Source organism: Odocoileus virginianus, chromosome 5 (assembly GCF_023699985.2).
Source record: "Odocoileus virginianus isolate 20LAN1187 ecotype Illinois chromosome 5, Ovbor_1.2, whole genome shotgun sequence".
NCBI classification, from domain to species: Eukaryota; Metazoa; Chordata; class Mammalia; order Artiodactyla; family Cervidae; genus Odocoileus; species Odocoileus virginianus.
Genome location: NC_069678.1, coordinates 35,157,537 through 35,166,747, shown reverse-complemented (window position 1 = coordinate 35,166,747; position 9,211 = coordinate 35,157,537). Strand labels below are relative to the sequence as shown.

Sequence of the window (9,211 nt, the reverse complement as noted above, 5' to 3'; positions counted from 1 at the left end):
GTGGATTCTTGACCTGCTGAGCCATGGGGAAGCCCATATATTTATATCTGTGTGTGTGTGTGTGTGTGTGTGTGTGTGTGTGTATTCATAAGAACTTATATCTACTATATATTATATGTTATATCTATACAGATATAATGTCTACCATTAGCCAGGTGTATCTCCAAACTGTGTTGAAAAAATCAACAATGAACTTATGAACTTTGGAAACTTAAAGAGAAAACAGTGTTAAAAGCACAGTCTTTGAAGTTAGACAGACCTGGGCTTGAGCACATTGTTGAGTTTCTCTAAGATTTCTTATCTGTAAAAGAAAAACAATAACACCTACCTTTTAGAATTTCTGTGAGAATTAAACAAAAAATAATGACAGGCTTTACACACTTCTTGGAACATAAAATGTCCCAATATGTTGTAGCTATTATTAGCACCAAATCTTGGATCATTTTTCATGGCATCAATTCCTATGAAATAATCCTATTAATGTTGAAAATGTAGGTGATTAAGTTGAATCTATAATGGCACTCTGACATACCCTGAAATTACATCTTTGAATAATCCTTGGGATCAGTTAGTTTATTTAACACTTGTCTCTAGGGTACAAGAAAATGTTAGTTATTTGAGCTTTCTAAATTTAGGATCCCAAACCAACAAACACTTACTACTTATCCAAAAGAGATTTTGATAGGATTTTCTGTTAGAACTGCTGGCAAGTTACTTTTGCTTGTACCAAGTTGATCATTCCCACCTTTAGATAGATAACAACATCCAAAGCTCTTTCGGTTGAAAATAATAGAAATACAACTCAAACTAGCTTAAGCCAAAGGGAATGTACTGGCTCCAGTAACGACACTTTAAGGATTGATCTAGCTTCAGATGGTGCTAAATGCTGCCAGAGCTCTAGTTCTCTCTGTGTGCTGGCAAGCATTCTGCAGAGATCGTCTTCCATGAAGCCTGGGGTTAAGACCGTAAGCTTCAGGCACATGTGATTCTTTCAGCTTGAGAACCCAGAGAAAAAGAACTCCTCTTTCTCCTAGCAGCTATAAATCTTATAGAAACAAATCTTGGAGAAGATTCTTCTTATTTCAGAGCAGGTGGGGCACGGTAGTATTTTCATTAGGACCACATGGCCTAGGGAGATATGATTTCCAAAAGAAAATCAAGACCTGATTCCTGACAAATGAAGGTGGTAGAATGAGTAGGTAAAAACAATAGATGCCCACAGCAGAGAGTTTGAGTTGGATTGTCTGAGACTAAAGACTTCAGCATGGCCATCATAGCAACTATTAAAATACACTCTATTTCATGGAACCACTTAAAAATGTTTCAAAGGGGGCATTGGGGTGGGGCATTCTTGATTCATGCTCATTCTTCTTGCTAAGCTCCACATGTGGTAAACATCTGCAAAAAAAATAAAAGGGGGATAGTTATCCACACATGTTCTCCATCCTAAGTGGTATAGTATATGTAATTACATGAAACAAGAGAGGAAATTTACCTTTCCATATTGAAAAAGTAAATAAGACCATTAACAAATAATAATCAAAGGAAAAAAATTTCACTGTATTAAAAATGCAAATCAGGCAACTATTAAATAATAGTCTAAAAACTTGCCAGTTTCAAAATAACATTCTCTAAGCAATTTATGTAATACTAAAAATAAAATAAAAGGAAGACATTAGCATTATTTGCATCACCAAATGACTGTTGAGTCAGTTTTTCTAAGTGAAACAGAATTATATTTGCAACTGAAATTATTTTGAGTATTAGAAAAAAAAATGAAAACTCTACCTCCTTTATTTAGTCCAGATGCTGAAAATAACTTTTAAACTCCTGATTTCATTCTTTAGTTTTTCAGCACATGAGTGGGTAAAATACTGATGCCTCTCAAATTAGAAGATTCTTGCTGAGACCTCAGTGTGCACTACAAACATGATCTCATCTTTCAGCTTGGTCATGTTTCAAATCCAGGAGTGAGGGCAAGTTTATGATCAGGGAGGAGAAAAAGGAAAATATTTACATAAGCTCCATAATACAACTTTTTTAAAGCCCCAAAGAAATCCACACTATATTTATATATGTACTCTCTGAACTTCACATATAGGGGTAAACAATCCAAATAGGGAATTGTTGCAGAATACAGGGAGTTAGAAAAAAGCAAAGACATCTTTTGCAATGTAAGCACAAAAAAGAATGAGATGAGCCATCTGAAGATATTTTCCCAAGAGCGACACACCCAAAATTTGAAAATTTATTCCTGATAACGTTAGAGTATATTCCTAAATCACCAGGATATTGCATAAAAAACCTCATCTGATGCCAATCTCTTAATTTGCAGTTGTGTTGAAAACTGTTATGTAATGAAAGATCCTCTTTGGGGAATTGAGCAGCATTTAATAAAGTCTATGTTTATATTTTGCCTTAACAACAACAAAAAAATCTCATCTGGAAGGCATCAAATTCAAACATTAACTAATTAATAAGTATATAATACACTGGCGTTCAAGAAATGAAATATTGTCAAGATTTTTTTGGTTTATATCCAGAGCCCTTTGAAAGGAGAATGGACATTGTATGTTGTATTATATGTGGTAGTTTACTAGAATCACTTTATTAAAATCTAGTTTTTCCTCTAGTATTTCAAAGTATTTACTAAGCTCTAACATGAGAATTTCAGTAACTTACTAATGCCATCCTAAATTACCGCAATAGGGTATAAATGTAATATCTTTCAGTGATGTTATCTAAAAGAAATAATAAGAAAAGTTGACTGTGCAATCTATTCAGTCAATGTAATTAAGTTAGATATTTATTCTATCCTAGATAATTCTATGTTAAATCTGTTGTTTGAATTATCAAGATTCTTCTTTTATTCTAATTTCATTGTAAACTCCCTGTTTCATTTTTTATTTAGATTTTTTAATTCATTTAAATTCGGGCTAAGATTCGATCTGTTGCAGCCTTTTTTCACTTCCAAGTTCTTGCAAAGTATACCTTTATGTCCTCCAATTTGTAGCACAGAGCCACTTCTACACTAGGTGTTCAAAAAGTATTCCTTTAGCAAATGACTAAAAGCCCTGAAAAGTTACCAAAAAAGAGAAGATACTGTCCCCAACACATATTTTCAGCCAGCACTTACACTGCTGCTAACTCCCATTTTGCTGTGCAAATGTGAGGAAACCGTGTCTTGCCCTTGCACTGGAACATTTAGGAAACGCTCATGACATACAGAGAACTGCTCCTTTCTGTTACCTTCGAGGTAAACACATCATTGGCCTTCCCTAGCGGCTCAGTGGTAAAGAATCCACCTGCCAATGCAGGAACATGGGTTCAATCCCTGGGTCGGGAAGATCCCATGGAGAAGGAAATGACAACCCACCACAGCATTCTTGCCTGGGAAATCCCATGGACAGAGGAGCCTGGCAGGCGACAGCCCATTGGGTTACAAAAGAGTTGGAAACAACAAAAATATATAGATCCTCACTTCATCCACCCAGTCTACTGCAGCCAGTCTCCAGCTGAAGCTTCCTTTCTTTAAGGCTCCTTGAATCAGATGAACGAATCCAAGGGCTGGAAAGAAAGGAACAGTTCACCTCACTGTGCATCCTGCTGGGGATCAGTCTTATTACCTATTATCTATTTGTATTCAGAAAAGTCTCCTCCTTTAAGAATTGTGTCTGATCATAGCTGCTTCTCCACATATGTCAAGTACCTGGCTCATAGTAGATACTAAGTAAATATCAGTTCCCACTCTCCAATTCAATACAGATCACTCTAACAGGATTCTAAATTTAAAAGGACTAATAAGATCAAAGAGTAGCAGAGAAACATAAAAATCTATTACTAGCTCTGCCACTACCTAATTGGGTAACAAACTTTTTGGCTTTCCTTTGTAAGCTACAGAGAAAAGCATAAATTTCCAAGATGTAGAAAAATTCAGTTACAGAGTTATCAACTATATAGTAAACTTTAAGTGAGTTAACAGTGTGAATCTCATAGTTTTTTTAACAAGAAAAGTAATATATTATGGTATATTTATTCCATAGGTGTTCTTGAACTTAATCCATGATAAAATCTAGAGATATTTTCATAACATGTGATTGATTATTAGATTAAGATGTGGTTAAATTGAAGTATTTCACTTCTACCTACCAGAATAGAAGATCCCTAAGGCTAGATTTATCTCCTTAGTTCATTCATTTCTGTAGTCTCAACAGCTTGAGTGGTGGTTGATATGTAGGAAGCACTTAAGTATTTGTTCAATTAGTGAATAAAAGAGGGATGAAAAATGGTCCTTTATAACATGGACTCCTATTTCAGATTGTCTGATGTTTGAAGTTGTTATCTTTCCATTTCTAGGCATTCTCTTCAATCCTTAAATGTTAGGGTCTATGTCTGCTAGGGTCTATGTTGCTATAAACCTAAGTAGTACAGGTGAGATCTGTTCAAGTACATAAAAAAAAAACAAAACTTCTGTATGTGCAGATTATAGTACGATTTTAACAAGAAACAAAGTCTGAGACTTTGGCCCTGCAAAGTCAAAAATAACTAATTAAAAAATATATTAATACTTTTAGGGACTTCCCTGGTGGCTCAGACAGTAAAGCATCTGCCTACAATGCAGGAGACCTGGGTTCAATCCCTGGGTCGGGAAGATCTCCTGGAGAAGGAAATGGCAATCCACTTCAGTATTCTTGCTTGGAAAATCCCATGGACGGAGGAACCTGGTAGGCTACAGTCCATGGGGTTGTAATGAGTCGGAAACGACTAAGCGACTTCACTTTCACTTTCTGGCAGTCCAGTGGTTAAGACTCTGCACTTCTAAAACAGGGGGCATGGGTTCGGTTCCTGGTCAGGAAACTAAGATTCCACACGGCATGCCAAAAAAACCTTTTAGTTTTAAAAGATGTAATTATGTTATTTCAATCAAATGTTTTGACTTTTAGTTCCACTAGACACTTTTTGTTTGGGCTGCATTAAAACTACCTTAGTTATGTCTTTTTGAGACTGTTAACCTAAGAATTCTATTTTGTTTGAGTTAAACTCTCCTTACAAATTCATCCAGAAGACAAGACATATTTCTTTTCTGTTTTTCTGTTCAGGCAACCACTGATAAGTAGCCTGCTATTTATTCTCCAAACACTTAGGCTCCAAACAATGAGATCTACGAAACTGGAATAAGCCTTTTAAAAATGTGAATAATAAAGACAATTATGATAATAGAGTCCCTCTTTGTTGTTGTTCGGTTGCTCATTCAAGTCTGACTCTTACTAGAGACCCTCTAGCAAGCATTCAATGTTTTCTCATGCACACTTTTACTTTTTAAAGTACTCTACCAAAAACACGTGCTTGAAGTTTCAGCTGCTGATTTAAAACTATCAATTGAGACACACAAATAAGCACTTTCATTTATTTACATTTATATATTCACAAATACATAGAAAATACAGCATCTATAAACAGAATTTTTTGGAGGAAAGAAATATGTTCACAGAGGAATGTCTCTAATGTTTACATTAAAATGAGTGCAGATACTGATCTCTCAAAGGTTCTCAAGACTTCCTTTATGTCCTAGACAAAGAAGAATCCTCTGATTTAATACTTAGTTTGTTCATTAATCATCACAGTTCTGCATTTTTTTTAAAAAAGTCCAATATATTTTACAAGTAAAGAACTGCTCGCCTCTTGTTTACTTAAAATATGGCTGAGACAAGAATGAACGAATCACAGAAAATATATTCTAGTGATCAAAATACGGAAGATTAAAAACATACTCTGGCTACATTAATAAAACTTTCAAAGGATTGCAACCAATTCTGTTGCAGCTTCAGAAGTTCCTGTTTTGGCAGTTAAAAGAAGAACACGAAACATTTTGTGAATCCTTTTTCTTTGTGGATAATTAAACACAAGCCATGAGAAAACAAATGTACAGATGTACACCATATTTTCATCACTCTGTGGACTAGAGCCACGTACTGGAGACTTAATATTCAAAAGAAAAAACATTCAAACCACATTTGAGACATAACTGACTTTTTCCCCCTAAATTAATGGTTTTTGGTAGGTTTATCAAGCTTAGTCCCTGTGTTCTTTTTATTTAAAGTGATTGAGTTTGGTTATCATCTTCTTTCTTCTTTCAGGGAGGCCAAATACATTCTCAGGTAATTGTTAAGGTGTGAGTCGGGGTGGGGGTGCCTCCAGAGTGGGAGGGATATCACCCTTCACTGGGGCTTTCTTTTCATTCATAAATGATTGCTGATTGCTATCAAGAATTTCTCTTCTTCCCTTTAGGGGTAGGAACTGCTCATAAGTGAAAACTGATAGGTAAATTATTCTCCTTCCTGCACTCTGGGAATGAGCATTCTCCAAGAGCAGAGAATCAGATTCAATATCATTACTAATCACCAAGAGCCACATAGAAAGGACCTAACCTAATCATTCTTAGAATTCATCTGGCAGCTCAACTATTAGTGGTAATACATGTCCATTCATTTCTCTTCAGCCAACACACACGTGACTATGTCACAGGCCAAGGGTGACTTGATACCAGGCAGGCCACCAAGAACAGGACAGCAGATCTGCCCTCGTGAAGATTTTAAGTCCAGTAGGGAGAGACATTAATCAAATCATCTCACTAACAAAAATACAGATATATTATAAAAATTATTATCTACACAATTACAACTATCAGACAGACTAAGCAGAGAAGGTATACAGTGCTTTAAAGCCAAAAATAGGGGGGGTTGCTATGGTAGTGGGGGAGGTCAGGACAATTTCCCTAATGAAGTGGTGATGCTATGTACTGAGCGTGGGGGTGGGAGATTGGTGAGGGAAGGGGAGAGAGGAGGTGGAGGCAGGGAGAACATTCCAGACTCAGGGGGCAAGGAGAGAGCTATGGAGCTGAAAAAACTGAATGGAGGTCCCTGTGGCTGGATCTCAGACAGCAGAGTGGGTAGGAGTGGGAGGAGGTATGAAGCCATAAGTAGAGCCTTTACAATCTTTATGCAAGGAGCAGTGGGAAGACGCTGAAGGCTGAGGAGTGAGCTTTGTGTTAAAACCCCCCTCTGACAGCAGAACTAACAGGAAGTTCTGGGGCAGGTGGAGGGCCTGCAGGGAGTCCAGCCGGGCCTGAGCATCTTGGAGGTCCCCGCAGGCTGATGCTGGACAGATGATGGTAGCCATGGAGACAAGAGAAGATAACATCAACAGGCCAGTGGATGTCGCCTTCACCTTGGAGAGAACAGAAACGTCAGAACAGTCCTTATCAGAAGGTTGCGGAGTCCATGCAATAGATTTCCTCTTGTAATTGTGGGAAGCCACCTGCTGTGTGCCACTGGTGTTTCTCTGGCTTTTCTCTTCTTTCTGGAGACAGAGACGTTCACTCAGATTCCACCAGCGGTACTCCAAGGGGTGAAGGAAGGAAGTCTGAATGTGAGTCTGGGGGCAGAGAAAGAATTTTCTTTCACTGCTCTCCCCCTTCCTGGCCACGCAATGGAGCAGGTACAGCCAGGCTTCAGGGTTTCCCTTTTCTGGTTGCCTGCTTCTACTTAGCTAGCCCAGCTTAGGCCCCAGGCTTTACGCTTTTGTTCTCGCACACTCCTGTCACCACCAGGCCATAACCTGCTCTCAGTAAAGCATCTGATAAACAAATGCTCATTGAGGTGGATGTAAAGAAAAAGATGGCACAGGACTTCTTCCAAAGATTCTTTTCATTTCAAAACCTAAAAACATCTCTAATAATGAAAAGCCCCCCATCAGCCAACAGATAAATTATCTGGGAAGGTAGAATGGCATTGTTTTGCCCTGAAGTTACACTGCCTTCCCAGTCAACCCTGCTCTTTCTATCATTTGCCTCTCTTCCAACATGTGGGCAGCACAGGTGAGGGAAAAAACAAACAAACAAACAAACAAATGAGGCAAAGGATTGAGGAATTTCCCACAAGTGGACTGAACTATCACACACAGCTGTTCACAAATCTTCCAAGATACTATGGTCACTCTTTAAGACAAGGCATCAATTCCTGTGGTTTAAATTTAATCCGTATGCTGACAATGAGTTTATACCTTCCCTCTTGATCCCTCCTCTGAGCTCCAGACTCCTCCCTCCACCCATGTACTGACCTTTCTCTGCCTGGACATCTTGCAAGCGTTTCAAATTGAATACATCCAAATTAAAACTTTTTTGATCATATGATAATTCTATTTTTAATTGAGGAGGTACCATACTGTTTCCATAATAGCTGCACCAACTTTACATTCCCATTCAGTGCACAGGGTCCCAATTTTCTACATCTTTGCCAACACTAGCTATTTTTTCTTTTTTTTTTCTTTTCTTTTTAATTTAAATTGAAGTATAGTTAATTTACAAAGTTGTGTTAGTTTCATGTGATAGCATAGTGATTCAGTTATATATACATATATTCTTTTTCAGATACTTTTCCATTATAGGATATTATGAGATATTGAATATAGTTCCCTGTGCTAGACCTTGTTGAAAGAACTTGTTGTTCATCTGTCTTACCAAACTAGAAATTTTGATGCCCCTCGAACAACCTGCAAGCCCATACTTTCTCAGCTCAGTAAATGACAACATCAAACACCCAGAAACCTGAGGGTCATCCTGGATGCCTCCCTTTCTGTATTAGTTTCCTGTGGCTGTCTTAACAAATTGCCACAAACTTGATGGCTTAAAACAACAAACTTAGTTTTTTACTACCCTGGTGGCCAGAAATCTGAAAACAAAGTGTCAACAGAGCTGCTCTCCCTCTGGAGGCTCCAGTGAGAATCCTTCCTTGCCTGGTCCAGCATCTAGTGGTTCCAGACATTCCTTGTGGCAGCATCACTCCAGTCTCTATGACTGTCTTCACATTTCTTTCTCCCCTTTTGTCTGTGTTTACTATAAAATCACTTGTCATTGGATTTAGGGCCCATGCAGGTAATCCAGGATGTTCGCATTTGGAGATCCTTAATTACATCTGCGAAGATCTTTTTTTTCCCAAATAAAGTCACAATCTCAGGCTCCAGAGATTAAACAAACTGTGGAAAATTCTTCCAAGAGATGGGAATACCAGACCACCTGACTTGCCTCCTGAGAAATCTGTCTGCAGGTTAAGAAGCAACAGTTAGGACTGGACATGGAACAATGAACTGGTTCAAATTGGGAAAGGAGTAGTCAAGGCTGTATATTGTCACCCTGTTTATTTAACTTATATGC

The 9,211-nt window shown here is 37.8% G+C and overlaps 1 long non-coding RNA gene across 1 annotated transcript; it reads right to left on the bottom strand.

Moving 5' to 3' along the window:
• Positions 1–1,276: 1,276 nt before the first annotated feature.
• Positions 1,277–1,940, bottom strand: LOC110139133 (uncharacterized). Its single transcript, XR_002314407.2, has 2 exons — positions 1,789–1,940; positions 1,277–1,398 (listed from the first exon to the last, which is right to left on the bottom strand). It is a non-coding gene; the product is annotated as an uncharacterized lncRNA (long non-coding RNA).
• Between the last annotated feature and the right edge of the window lie 7,271 nt (positions 1,941–9,211).